Source organism: Musca domestica, unplaced genomic scaffold (genome assembly GCF_030504385.1).
Source record: "Musca domestica strain aabys unplaced genomic scaffold, Musca_domestica.polishedcontigs.V.1.1 90, whole genome shotgun sequence".
Taxonomy (NCBI): domain Eukaryota; kingdom Metazoa; phylum Arthropoda; class Insecta; order Diptera; family Muscidae; genus Musca; species Musca domestica.
The window spans coordinates 2573322-2588403 of NW_026712436.1; the positions used below are offsets into that span (position 1 = coordinate 2573322).

Consider the following 15082-nt stretch of genomic DNA (forward strand, 5'->3'; position numbering starts at 1 on the left):
CGTGTCGAACATAATGTTTTTTTACTTGTTGATGTTCATTATGGGGTGGCAATTGAAAAATCCATCAAGAAAAACCACTTGCGATATCTCATTAAATTCCTCAACCTGTCGTTAGCCACCCTTATAGTTCCCGATGCCTGGAAAATGGGCAGGGTGGTTCCGCTACCAAGGCCAGGCAAGGATGCCAGCAAAAGTGATTCATGCAGGCCGATATCACTTTTGTCACCAGTAGCAAAGACGCATGAGGCTTTACTCCTCCCCAGCATAAGAGAGTGTTTCCCAGTAGCTGATCATCAACACAGATTCCGAAAATTGCATACGTACATGTCAGCAGACGACTCAACCAGAACAGACCATGTGGCAGAACAGTTGTGGTGGCACTTGATTTATCAAAAGCTTTTGATACAGTCAATCATGCCACACTGTTCGCCCTCCGGCAATGTTCCAATCGTTGGATTGTAAACTGGTCAACAGGTGGACGCCAGTCTTACGTGGAATTCAGAAACAAGAAATCGAGCTTTCGTAGAGTGAAACAGGGTGTTCCCCAAGGTGGGGTGAGATCTCCGGAACTGTTTAACCTCCACCTTTCTGACAATTCACGCCCTCCAGACAGCATTTACATAACAAAGTGCGCCGATGATTGTACGCTCGTGGCGTCCGGACCCATCATAGATGACATATGCGATCGGTTAAATGCTTACATAGCATTTTTCACTGCGAGGAATATGAAGATATCCGCCTTAAAATCGACGGCCACACTTTTCACCACATGGACTGCGGAGATGAGCCTATCTTTGAATGTGCAGGTCGATGGAGTTGTAATTCCGACCACCAACTACCCCAAGGACTTATGGGTAACATTCGAACATGGTTCTTAAGTATCTGGCCGGTAGCACTTGGGGAGCAGATAAGGAAATTTTGTTGACCTCTTACAATGCGATTGGCCGAACTTTTGTAAACTTTGCGGCTCCGGTGTGGTCCGCCAACGTTAGTGCTACGCAGAGGAAAAATTGTTCAGTTCAGCAACAGGGTGCCTCCTCATGACACCTGTCGACCACTCACATGAGGAGGCGAAGGTTTTACCGGTGTGACAGCATAATAAAATGCTGTCAATGTAATACCTGCTTGGGTGTTACCGACAGAGCCATCCGAATCACAATTTGGTGGATAGGCAACCTCCGCCCAGGCACCTAAGGAAATACCTTCATGATCTAGAGGAAGAGGTATAAAGGTATAAGAGAGGCCCTCTAAATCAACAGGCCTATCAAGCGGGACTGAATAGTATTCACTCTAACACGATGGATATAGAGAGGATATAGAGTGAATTCAGTAGTAGGAGACCATCCCTCTCCCATCGCAGCTGAAGAGCGAGAGCTGCCCCAACAAACCCGAGTAGTGTTGTCTCAATTATGATCCGGATGGTGCAGCCGCTTCAATTCCTATTGGGCCTGGATCGACAGCGATGTGCAGAACATCTGCCCAGCTTGTGGCACGGGTCCACATGACACGCTGCTCCTTTTTCGCTGTCCAGCCAAACCTACTCACCTAACTCCAGTCTCGTTGTGGACCCCACCCGTACAGGTTGCAATCTTTTTGAGACTGGACTTAGAGGCAGAACTCGACTGAGAGAAGTCAGATCGAACACAGTAGTGTGAACTGCTACCCTTTCGAATTTTCAATAAACGAAAGGGGTCTACCATTCCCATAAAAAATGCCCAATCATAAACTCTAATTGCTCAGTGGAATCGTATATTACTGTATCTTTATTGTGTTCTCATTTAGCCCTATGACGGACCATTGTACATTACTTCAAAGAGCATGGCACATTTTAATAATCTTTATAAGTCCATTTCCTTTTTATTTTTTATGCCATCCAACAAAGATTTTGAAATATATTTTAGTTTTGAATGATTATGATTTCGGGACCAGTTTCTTGTCAATCACATCAAAGAGAACTAGCCATTAATCAAAAATCCCAGAAAGTATTGTCATTATGCATGGACATTGTTGTTGTGGCTGGGATTTCGGTTTTTCTCCTACAATTCATAATATTATCTTATGGATGGTTTTGGAAACAAATATTTGCTTTGGAACTACATTCAATCTGACCAAACAACACTTTGTGCTGGCTTATTGCCAATCAATTTGGATCATATGACAGAATTTATTTGCAACAGTGTCTTTTTTCTCTCTATTTCAAAGCTCCACATAGTTTCCCCATCTTCCTTTGTAGCGGACGAGGGGGGGAGGTGACAAAGAAAAATAACAGACATTCTATCAAACTAAAGTCCACACTAAATTCATATGAATCCGATGAAAAGTGATGATAGATATTTATAAGATTCAGAATTTTTCCTTTGCGTTTATTTATTTTGCTACTGTATTTGTAAGGAGTCGTGCAAACAAACGCTCGCCAATCACAAAAGATCTGCCTAGACACCAGACACAGATGTCCGCTCTTAAGTAGTTTTATATTTTTTGCCATTTCTTTTCTCCCCTTTTTCCAAACTCCAGCATTGAATGGCCGCCCCACTCGTCCGCCCTGTCTAATAATATCTGCTGATTGCAAACACAATTTTATCATATTTTTCAGATATGACAATCTCATTTGTGCGTTGGTGGAGGAATTTTTTATTCGTTCCCCTTGCCAACTATTTACCGCTTCCCATTTTACTCCCTCCCTCACTCCAGTCAGTTTTTTTGCCAAAGAAATTGTGCAGAATATATTTCAACTAAACCACATGCCCGACTCTGCTCTTGATGAGCACACAAATATAAAATACTTGTGCAACGGATGTGTGTGTGTGGGGGGGGGTGACAGGAATGAGGAAAAGGAGAAAGAGTTTCATATTTCTCCTTGGTTTCTTCCTTTTTTTTTAATTTGCCAGCAGTGATGAGTGTTGATTATGCTGAAAACCAGAGACTTGCATCATAATGTGGCCACTGATTGTTGTTTAGTGATGGCATTGGCGATAGCATCTCTGGCGGAGATTGCATGACGTCGCCATCGTGGTGGTGATGGTGGTGCTGTGGCGGTGACGGCGATGATGACGATGATGGAACGCCAACATTATGTGGCAAATTTAACAAATGCTTCCTTCAACAACAATGTGGCTGAGTGAATATTGTTTGTTCATATGTCTACGCTTACCATTGGAACTGTCTGAGAGTGTGAGGGTTATTAATGAGCGCAATCATAAAAGGAAGAACGATGTACAATTAAATGCATTGTCATGCACCCTACAAAGTATTGCAATAGGGTCCGAACAAAGTGAATGATTTCAAACGAAAGAAAGTGGAATGTTTGATTGTGTCAGATGGCTAAAAGCAAGAAAGTAGCTACAAATATTTGTGAAGGGTTACGGTATTTAATAAAACATTTTTCAGAATAAGATATATATGAGAGAAATATTAAAAGTGTAATGACAGCCATTAATATCGGGAAGTGCCGGTATAAATGTTGGCTATTATTTTGTACCCAACGCACACAATCCTAAACCTTCAAAACTCAAACATGTATATTTTTAGGCATCATTATATGAATAATATAAAACAAGTTAAAAAGTATGTGTCGGTTTTCCCGACAGATGTATACCCTCAGCCAATGTACGAATATTTAAAAATATGTTGACTTCTCTTATGATTATTCAAATGTGTAACCCCTTGAGTGAGGAGTGGACCTATATATCCCATCTTCACAACAGATCTTTTGTTAGTGGAAATAATGGGATATGTGAAATAAAACTAGCGTCTGATGCTTATTTCGTATTTTATAAACGTTTTGGTCAAAAATGTGACCCTTTGTGGGGAAGGTACCAGAAGAAATGGTCCGATATCTACCGTTTTTATAACAGATCCTGTGTTGATAGAAATAATCAGATGTGCCAAGTCTGAATGGAATTGGATGTTAATTTTGCGTTTTATGAGCTTCATGGATATTCAAAATTTTGACCTTTTGTGGGGGAGGTACCAAGAGGAGTGGACAGATATATTTCATCTTAACACCAGATCTTGGGTTAATAAAATTATTAGGATGTTATAATTATTCAAAATTTTTACCCTTGGTGGGGGAGGCACTTGATGGAGTGGACCGATATTATTTTTTGCAACTGACCTAGAACTGACGCAGATTTTAGGATTTGCAAAGTTTAAACAAAATCGAATTATTGCTTCTCCTTCTGTGCAGATTATTATTTATTATAATTTTATTATTTATTTATTTTTTTTTTTTTTTGAAAAATTTGACCTTTTGTGGGGGAGGTACCAGAAGGAGTGGGCAGATATATTCCATTTTCACACCAGACCTTGGGATATGTGAAATTTAAATACAATCGAACTCTTACATAACATTGTGTAATAGTTCTAATTATTCAAAAATTTGATCCTTTGTGGGGGACGTACCTGATGGAGTGGATCGATATTGTCCATTTTAGCACCTGACCTCTATACCCATATGGCTGAGGGCATAAAAATGTTGATCTATATTTACAATTTGGTAACTATTACAATCCCTAAATGTCAAATGTTTAATAATTCATTTAATAAATACAGGTAGAATCGTCAAAATACGGAATATGGAGAAGTAGAATTATATGGTTTTTGTTTTTGCAAGACTAGCTGAACCCGATGCGATTCGCTGCCCCTTTTGATTTTACATGCATTCACAATTTTATATACGAATAATTGTTGGTTAAAAAAAGAACAAGTAAAAAACATTAAGTTCGACCGGGCCCAATTTTTAATACCCTCCACCTTAGGGTAAAGGAAACATTTTTACATAAAAGTATCTGAATTCATGCTTGTTAAACTTCATATACCAGTTAAACCGTTTGGATAATGCAAAACCTCGTAAAGTGAGTGAGGCCGTCATATTGGGCCATACCAAAACGGGAACATCTTTAAAATCTTCTAAAAAAACCAAATTTGAAACAATGGATAAATGAGACTAGGATTATCAAAATAACGAATATCGAGTAATATATGTGCGCTATAGGGAAACGTGGACCTATACATACAATGTTTCGCCACACAAGCGATATAAATATACCCTCCTTTCGAAGGTGGAGGGTTTAAAATTAAAATAAGACAAATTTAAATCATATCCCAATCTGAACAGATATTCATTTTATTTGACAAAGCTTACTTTTACACCAAATTCCGTCACACTTTCTATTTTTCATTAAAATTGGAGGTTTGGTGCATCAGATATGTGAAATCGGCGGAGAATATGTATATGGGAGCTATATCCAAATCTTAACCGATTTCTAATTAATTTGTCAAATTAAGTATTGTAACCAAATTTCTCCACACATTCTGAATTTCATTGGAATCGAACATACATATCGTGGTTGGTGCATAACATACATGAAATCGGCCGAAATATTTATGTGGGAGCTATACCCAAACCTCAACCAATTTCAATAAAATGTGACAATTTTTTTTGTACCAAATTTGTACCATTGGGTACATTAAAAATGTAAAATCGGCCAAAAATATATATAAGAGCTACATCCAAATCTGAACCGATTTCAATATAAATTGACAAATTTATTTTCTGGTCAAATCCCGTCACAAATTTCAAATTTTATTGGAATTGAACATGCATATCGTGTTTGGTGCATTAAATAAACAAATTCGGTCGATATGTGAGATAAAATATATATGGGAGCTATATATAAATCTGAACCGATTTCAATATAACTTGGCAAACAAATTGTTTAGACAAATTCCATCACACATTCCAAATTTCATTGGAATCGAAAATACATATTGTGTTTGGTGCATCAAATCGGTCGAAAATATATATATGGGAGCTATACCCAAATCTGAACCGATTTCAATATAGTTTGGCAAATTTATTTTTGTTCAACAAAACTCAGAAGTTCAAACAATTACGTTGATATACCATATTTAAACCATTTGATATCGTTGACCGATATAGCAGACATTAGATATTTTTGTGCAAAACATTAGCTTCCTATCAAAAATAGTTAAAACGTGAGCAGGTGGACGGACAAGGGTAATCAAATAAGAATTATACGCTACCCAAGATAATAAAAGGTGAGATGAAAAAAAAAATGCAAGCAACTTCAGACTGTTGTAATTTCTAATCCACTCGTCCGACAGCTGTTAATATTATCCAGTGACAGCTCAATATATTGTTTACAAGAGTACAAAAGCATTTTGGTGTTAAGATATTGGTAAAGGAATTCAAGCGTGAGAGTGTGATTGTTTTATATTTGGCTGGAAGACCACAAGTGGCTATCGTTAGAGCACCCCAGCATTTGAAAGTAAATAAATCTTTTGTCTCTCGTACCATCGCTCGCTCCCGACGTCAAGGAAGTGGACGGTAGAACACAGCAACATCAGCAGAAATGGTTCGAAAAGTAAAGAAGCGACTTGATAGAAAAATGGCCTGTGATCTGAACATATCGCAATATTACCTTCGGCAAATATTGAAAAATGAGCTCGGGAAAAATGAGCTCGCGAAAATGTTCTGGAGGGTGTATTAAAGCCTAGGGCACGCAAACATTTTGACCGCAGACCTTGGACATTCCAAAAGGACTCAGAACCATAGCAGTAAGTTCGTCCGGGCCGAACTTTGAGTACCCTCCACCATTTGGAAGGAATTAATAAATTTTCAACAAAATAAAATCCATTAAAAATTCTGTTGAAATCTTAAAAATACTGAATATCGGAAGATGCCAATATATTGGGGATATACGACACAGTGGACCTTTATATACAATTCTATTTCAGGGGGTAAAGTACTCACAAAAATTTCCATGTGTAGAATTTTAGACGATTCCATTGAAAAATATGGGTAAAATCATTAAAATACCGAATATCGGGTTGTGTAGAATTTCAGACAATTTGTGTAGAATTTCAGACAATTCTATTGGAAAATTTGGCAAAAATTATCAAAATACCAAATATCGGGGGGTGCTGTTATATGGGGGCTATACTATATGATGGACCGATATAGCCCATCTTCAAACTTGACCTATTTGCAGACAAAAGACAGATCTGTGCAAAATTTTAGCTTCTTATCTTTATTTGTTTTGATTGTAGTGTGATTACAACAGACGGACATGGCTTAATCGTCTTAGAATTTTACGATGAGTTACAAACGGAATGACGAACTTTATATGCCCACCATACTATGTATGGTGGAGGGTATAAAAATCGGATGGCATATGCTCATGCGATTTTCTTAAATTTTCTCTTTTCCTGGCAAGTGGCCATTCCGAATTGCTGAGAATTGTCAAAATCAGTCTAGCGGTTCTTGTCTTATAAGCAGAATAATTAACATCAATATCTTTTACATATGGATTGTACCTATATCAATATCAGCTTCACTGTGATGGTCAGAAGTGACCTTTCACAATTTGAATGTCCGCTCCAAATTTGTAGGCTTCTGCCCAGCCCTAACTTTAGAGCAATTGCAAAATCAGGAAATTTTTCTATTCTTGGTCCATTTTAACCTCTAAATAATTTTCGATCATCCCCTAACCCAACCTCCATGATCAATTTTGTGATTACAAATTAACATGAACAGACGGACGGACATACATAGCTAGATCGATGTAGCTCGGTGAGATAAAAAGATCCATATACACATTCCTAAGTGCAGGACCAATATTTCGAAGCGTTATATAATTTTTGACCCAATCAAACTTTTAATACCCCCAACGTATAGTGCTGTAGGTTATAATGAAGGAGTAGAGTTCTAATTTCTCAAATTATTATGCAGATCCCTTTTCAAGTCTTACTGTATCGTATATAAAATTTAGCAATTCCCTAAAATTGATAGTTTGTGTGACAGTTACAAGAAGAAGTGAATCGATGTAAGGTTGATCTCCAGACTTTTTCTATTTTTGATGGAAGTATAGTTATATGCCAGTATCTTCTGTTCCACATTTTATTTTTTCATGATGACATTTATGTGGGACAGAGTTCGTCTGTTAGAAATTGCGACGTATAACGCATTCAATATTGATACATAACGTAAGAGTTCTGTCAATCTAGTTCCATTGAACGAACCAGTTCCTTATCTAGTTTCGTGGACTGCGGTCGTTTGCATGAGTATTCAGCGTATAAGTGATATGAAATATATATATATATATATATATATATGAAATCACTCATACGTTTAGGGCCTGGTGTACTGAACTATGAGTGTTTTATACCTAAACAAATACTGAGTTGTAAGACTAGAATTTTAAGTCAATAAAAAAATACTTTTTAGTGTTTGCATTAAATATTCGTTAAAACTTTTATTGGATGGACCTCCGGTGTCATCACAATATTGCATTGCCAAAAGTGTTCTCTTGTTTAATAATTACAATGCAAAACTGGCAAATCCTTATTATTCTAGCAAGGAAATATCACAATGGATTCACTTCAAAATATTGTTGAGACTGACGCAAAACTTTTGGGGTCATAGCGACGACAATCTTCTAACGTCGCTCTAACGGACAAACAAAGGCGACCCAAATACACTCTCAGTAGGGCATCGCCCGTGAAGAGAGAAAAAAAAAACACACACAGAAGATAAAATAAATTTCACTACAGACGAAATGTCTGTCATTCCATAAGAATTCTTCAAAAAAAACTAGAAGTTGATGCATAACATTCTCTTAGCTACACCAACACAGCGGCAAACATGGACAATGAATGAATGAAATGTGTTTTTGATGATGGCTGGCGGTTTTTAATGTGGTCGCCATTGCTAATGCGGCGGCATGTGTTAGAATTAATCTCGTCATACCTGCTAGTGGTGGAAAATCTGTAGATACTGTGGAACAAATTGTGACTAGAATTAACTAAGAAATTTTCATTTGGAAGACAATAATCGAACTAGTTTTTTAAGTTTGGGAGAATTTGCGAATATGCCCATCGTTCGACTTACATGTATGGAGGTCGTAATTAGGGCCATTGCTACTTCTTATTTATACCCTGCATCACATTATGGCACACATCATTATATCTTTGTGCATTCGTTTAGATGATATGCACAGAATGACATTCTGAGTAAATTTATGAATGCCCGTCTGTATTGTTATAGCAAAGTAAATGTCGCATTTATTGTTTGGATTGAGATGAAATTTTGGACACTTCATACGTGTGGCGAGCGGAATATTTTACTTAGTGAAAATAATTCCACATTTAAATGTAACACCCAAATATATAACTTCATACGATTTCAAGTTTATTGTCAGCAAATATGTTATATCAGCTCTGTTGTGTTGAATATTGGCACATTCGACTGAATTAAGTCTAGAAGCCAACTTGGTCAAAATGGATTCAGATATAGTAATGGCTACCATAGATATGTTTCAGTCGAATTTGTATTTCAGTCCTACAAAAACCTAAAAACAATGATTTTCTGTAAAAAATATGCTAAACATTCTGAAAAACGCCCTTGCCAATTTTGTCCAGATCGGTTCAGATTTGAATATAGCTCCCATATATATTCCCCTCTAATTTAATCTAGAACGCTACGTTTATCCAATTATGTTGAAATGTGGATCATAAGGCATTTCTAAGCCACTCGTCCGACAACTGTTAAAATTATTCCAGTGACAGCTCATTACATTGTTTACAAGCGTACAAAACCATTTTGGTGAGAATTTTCCAGAAAAAAACTTATTCGTGATAGAATTCAAGCGTGATAGTATGATTTCTTTATATTTGGCCGGAAAACCATGAGTGGCTATCGTTAGAGCACTCCAGCATTTAAATATGAATAAATATTTTGTGTCTCGTACCATCGCTCGTTACCGTGATACTGGTAGCGTAGGCCGACATCAAGGAAGCGGACGGAAGAAAACAGCAACATCAGCAGAAATTGTTCAAAAAGTAAAGAAGCGACTTGATCGCATCCCGCGTCGCAGTGGTCGAAAAATGGCACGTGAGCTGAACATATCGCAATATTCCATTCGGCAAATATTGAAAAATGAGCTCGGGGTGCAGACATTGAAATTCCAAAATGTAAAAAAGTTGTAAGTTCCGACCGGGCCGAACTTTGAATACCCTCCACCATTTTGTACAAATTTGGCAATTTTCAAAAAAATAAAATCCATTATAAATTCTGTTAAAATCTTTAACATTCCGAATGTCTGAATGTGTGTGTGTCATAAGTTATTATAATATTCAAATGCTTATCTGAAAAAAATCTGTCTATAATGTGGCTGAAATAAATAAAATACCGAATATAGGGAGGTACAATACGTGGACCTGCACAGAAAATTTTGTGGCATAGGCTGTAGTATCCATTACGAACTTCAAATACAAAATTTGAAATAATTCAGGTAAATAATGTCGCTGAAATCATACAAATAAAGAATATCGGGGGTACCGTTATATGGGGGCTATACGAAGACGTCGATCCATATGGCTCATTTTCTGTCTTAGGCTGCAGTATCCATTCCAAACTTTAAATACCAAATTTGAAACAATTCCGGTAAATAATGTCGCTTAAATCATCAAAATACAAATATCGGGGGTACCGTTATAGACAATCTCTTGTCATATACTGTAGTATCCATTACGAACTTCAAATGCCAATTTGATACAAATCCGGAAAACTCGCTAAAATCATCAAAATACCGAATATCGAGGGTACAATTATATTGGGGCTAATCGAAGGCGTAGGTCCACGTAGGTCCATATCCTATTTTCAATACCAAAAGTCCTGCAGACATAATACACATTTGATTAAATTTTTATCAACTTACTTCATTTCGTTCGGAAGCTAGAGTGATTTCCACAGGCGGATAGAAGGACGGACATTGATAAATCGACATAGAATTTTATGCTGATTAAGAATATATATACTTTGTTAAAAACGGAATGACAAACTTAATAAAACCTCCATAATATGGTGGAGGGTATCAAAAGTGAAAGAACTTACACCGCAACAGAAAGAAAGTAGACTCAAAAGCGCTAAAGAGTTGTTTTGCTTGGCCGAAAGTGGTGAACTGCCGAATTTGGTTTTCTCCGATGAGAAAACATTCGTTGTCCAGCAGTTTGTAAACAAACGAAATGATCGAGTTTACTTGCCTAAGAGGTCAGCTGAAAATGTGCACCTTCGGTTGGCCTCCATAGCTCAAGCGCTGGCCATGGTGATGGTGTGAGCCGCCATAACAGCCGATGGTCACTCCCCGATCGTATTAATTGACCATGGCATTAGAATAAATGCCGACTATTATGGCGTAACTATTCTGCAGTGTGTATTAAAGCCTTGGGCACGCAAACATTTTGGGCGCAGACCGTGGACATACCAACAAGACTCAGCACCATCGCACTCAGCACGCGCCACACAAGAATGGTTGCAAAATGAGGTTCCTCCTTCATTTCCAGCGAACAATGGCCACCAAAATCTCCGGATACCATTCCGTTGGACTATTGTGTCCGGAGTATTTTGGAAAGCAAGATTGGCACTAAAAAAAAAAAAAAATACCAAAGTGTCGATCACGTCAAGCAAGCGCTTCGCCGGGAATGGTCCAAAATACCGCAGACCAACATTAGGGCAGCGTGTGACGGTTTCTTTGGCTGTTTGAAGGCCATAATTCGTGCCACAGGTGGGCAATTCGAATATTTCTAAACTTATTCCAAAATTTGAATCTATTTCAGAAAGTTTTTGTTTTCATTCAATAAAATTAAAAAAAAAATGTAAAATTATGGCTTTTGACTTTATTGCAGTATTTTTATCTGACCCTGTATCTGGGACCTAGTGTTATATCGGGAATATTCCAAACACTCCGCCTATATTAATTATTTAATTGGGAAATATTTCGTAATTGGCTGAGGCATTTAAAATTTCGAAAATCAAGTGGTAGCCATACTAAATATTAGACCTGTATTGGTGTTAATTTCCCAAGATAGATTTTATCGGTCGATTTTGCCAACAGACATATACCCTTAGCCTATGTCTGTTTATTAAAATATATTTTGAATGTGTTATTGTTATTGAAAATGTTGACCTTTTATTGGGATGGTACCGAAGGAGAGGGTTAATATTTTCCATTTCGCATCTGACCTTATTCCGATATAAATATTGCGACGTGCTATCAACTCCTACCTTCACTTTTTCTAAGAAATTTCATATACATACATATCTTTTAAAAATATTGAACTTTTGTAAGGATGGGGTACCGGAAAGGGTAGACCGACCTATTCTAAATTTACATTACATCTATGGTTGATAGATGATGATGAATTCAATATTCACAATAGATCTAAAGTAGGTGAAAATATTGCGTTGTGCGAAGTTCAAAGAAACATAGAATAATTATTTAGAATTTTATGACTCAATTTGAAGTTTTGAATCGTTGTGGGGAAGGTCTCACGTCTATTGAGATATACTTAGTTTAAAGAGAATCACTTGTTCTTTTAACCCTTCGTTGGGAAGGTACCAGAAGGAGAGCTCTCTCTCGGAAGCTTATTTCGCATTTTATGATTTTTTTGGTTATTCAATGTCTGGTTGGAGGCTGTATCAGAAGGTGTATACCGATATATCCAATATTCACGAAAATCGGACGAAGATATATATGGGAGCTATATCCAAATCTGAACCGATCTCGATAAAATTTAGCAAAGGTATTATTGAGCTGTATTTGATATATTTTCCCAAATATCGTTGGTACAGAGTGCATATTACGACTGCGGAGAACACAATTATAAATCGCATTAACAATATATATGGAAGTTATATATATATTTCAACCGATTTCAACAATATTTGGCATCTTTATTTCCGAATTTAATTTGTATGTGCAAAATTCCATACTATTTGGTTTGATATAATAGGTTTGGTGCTCAATAAAAGGCAAATCGGACGAAGATATATATGAGAGCTATATATACATTTTAACCGTTTATCTCCAAGTTCAATTGAGTCCGTCCTTGGGTCAAACGAATTACTTGTGCAAAATTTCATCTGGATCGGGTAATAAATGGGACCTCTATTTTCTTTGAAAAAAATACATGGAAAGACAGACGCATAGACGGACGGACATGCATAGATCGACTCAGATTCAGTGCAGATCATCAAAAGGAACTATGGGTCTATCTTGTTTCCTTTTGCCTGCTACAAACAAATGCACAAAGACATAATACCCTGACTACCTTGTGGTGTAGGGTATATATAGACACTGCGTTTGGACGGTACTTGATGGAGTTGTCCGGTATTGTCCATTTTCACACCTGATCCTCCGCTCAATATAACTGTTATTTCTATATTTGGTATTGTTATGATTTTAGCAGTAGTTTTCAACTTTTTTTTTTTTTTTTTTTTTTTTTTTTGAAAATTTCCATATTCCTTCCGAATGGTGCGTATTATTAAAGGTTCGGCCCGGTCGAACTGCTTTCTTAACAGTTTTTTTTATCTAAAATTGAGAAGTTACAAACGAAATGGCATTTTATAGATGATTATATGAAAATGTATTTCAAAAAAATCATTCAAAATAGAACACAAAATAGAAACATTTCCCATATTATTTGCAATGGATTAAGTATGGCCAAAACTTTCCATGGCAATATTCTTTGGAATAAGCTCCTCAATAATTATAATTTATTTGCTTCTTTTTTTGTCATCTTCCTTGGAAGTTCTTGAGAAATTGGAATATGTACATTGTATATATTTTGATTACATTTCCCACACGATGGCAACTGTTGTCCACCGTGCCGCAAAGATAAAAATACATAGAGCGACCAACCAACCGACCGACCGTCTTCACTCTAACACTTTTGCTAGCTGTGCTCACCGAAACCCATTCTCTTTTATGGCTTCAAGAAACAAGAGCGCTAATTATAACACGTTTTATATTTCAATGAATAGACATCATTAATCCTGTGAGAGCGTTTGTATATAAGCTCATTTATTTGAAATATTTATACGAATATATGTGCGCGTGTGTTTCTGTGTCGGTGTGTGTAAGTGGAGCCTGTGTTCATTGGCTATGATGTTATTTTCACAGAATTCTTGCATAAAATTCCTAATTGCCTCATTATAATCACCAAGACGGAAAAATGATAGAACGAAGCAACGCTGAAATGATTTATTTTTGCTCAGAGAATGGCAATAATAATATTTCTCCATACAGTATCTGTTGAGTTTTAAAACCCGTGGGTTTAAATAATAACATTTTAAAGTATCTCATACTTACATACCAGTATGTATGTATGATAGTAGTCTATGTTCTAACTGAGAAGATCTATAAAATTTCGAATAATAAATGTAATTACTTAAAGCAATCCCAAATGCAAAGGCTTTAATGTTTTAGAAATAATAACTCTCTTTTTTGTTGGAAAAAAATATTTTCAGCATTTCAAAGAGATGAGAAGTTGTAAAAAAAAGTAAATATGTAAAGCATAGTTACGCTTACATAAAACCGGTAAGGACAGAGGAAACGAGTAGGGAGGGTAAACCATATACAGGGTGAGATGAAAAAACTGCAACCAAATTCAGACAGCTGTCATTGCTAAGCCACTCGTCCGACAACTATTAAAATTATTCCAGTGACAGCTCACTATATTGTTTACAAGCGTACAAAAGCATTTTGGTGAGAATTTTCCAGAAAAAAAAGAGTTATTCCGGATGGAATTCAAGCGTGATAGTGTGATTTCTTTATATTTTGTGGAAAACCACAAGTGGCTATCGTTAGAGTACTCCAGAATTTAAATGTGAATAGTTCGTTTGTGTCTCGCACCATCGCTCGTACCGTAAGTCAAGGTAGTGGACGGAAGAAAAAATCAGCAGAAATGATTCGTGCTCGTGAGCTCTCGGGCTCGTGAGCTGAACATATCGCAATATTCCATTCGGCAAATATTGAAAAATGAGCCATGGAAATTCCAAAAAGTCAAAAAAATTCAAAAAAGAACTTACACCGAAACAGAAAGAAAACAAGTAAAAAAAAAAAACATTAAGTTCGGCCGGGCCAAACTTTTAATACCCTCCACCTTAGGGTAAAGGAAACATTAGAAGAAATGTGGCAACAACCATTAAAATGCTGAATATAGGGAGGTACCGTTATATGGGGGCTATACCAAATCGTGGACCTACACATGCAAGGTTTCG

At 36.8% G+C, this 15082-nt stretch overlaps 1 protein-coding gene across 2 annotated transcripts in view; it reads right to left on the reverse strand.

The window, feature by feature from the left end:
• Positions 1-15082, reverse strand: part of LOC101899228 (cell adhesion molecule Dscam2) — a 143628-nt gene that overhangs the window by 81656 nt on the left and 46890 nt on the right. The gene's annotated exons all lie outside the window — the stretch shown is intronic.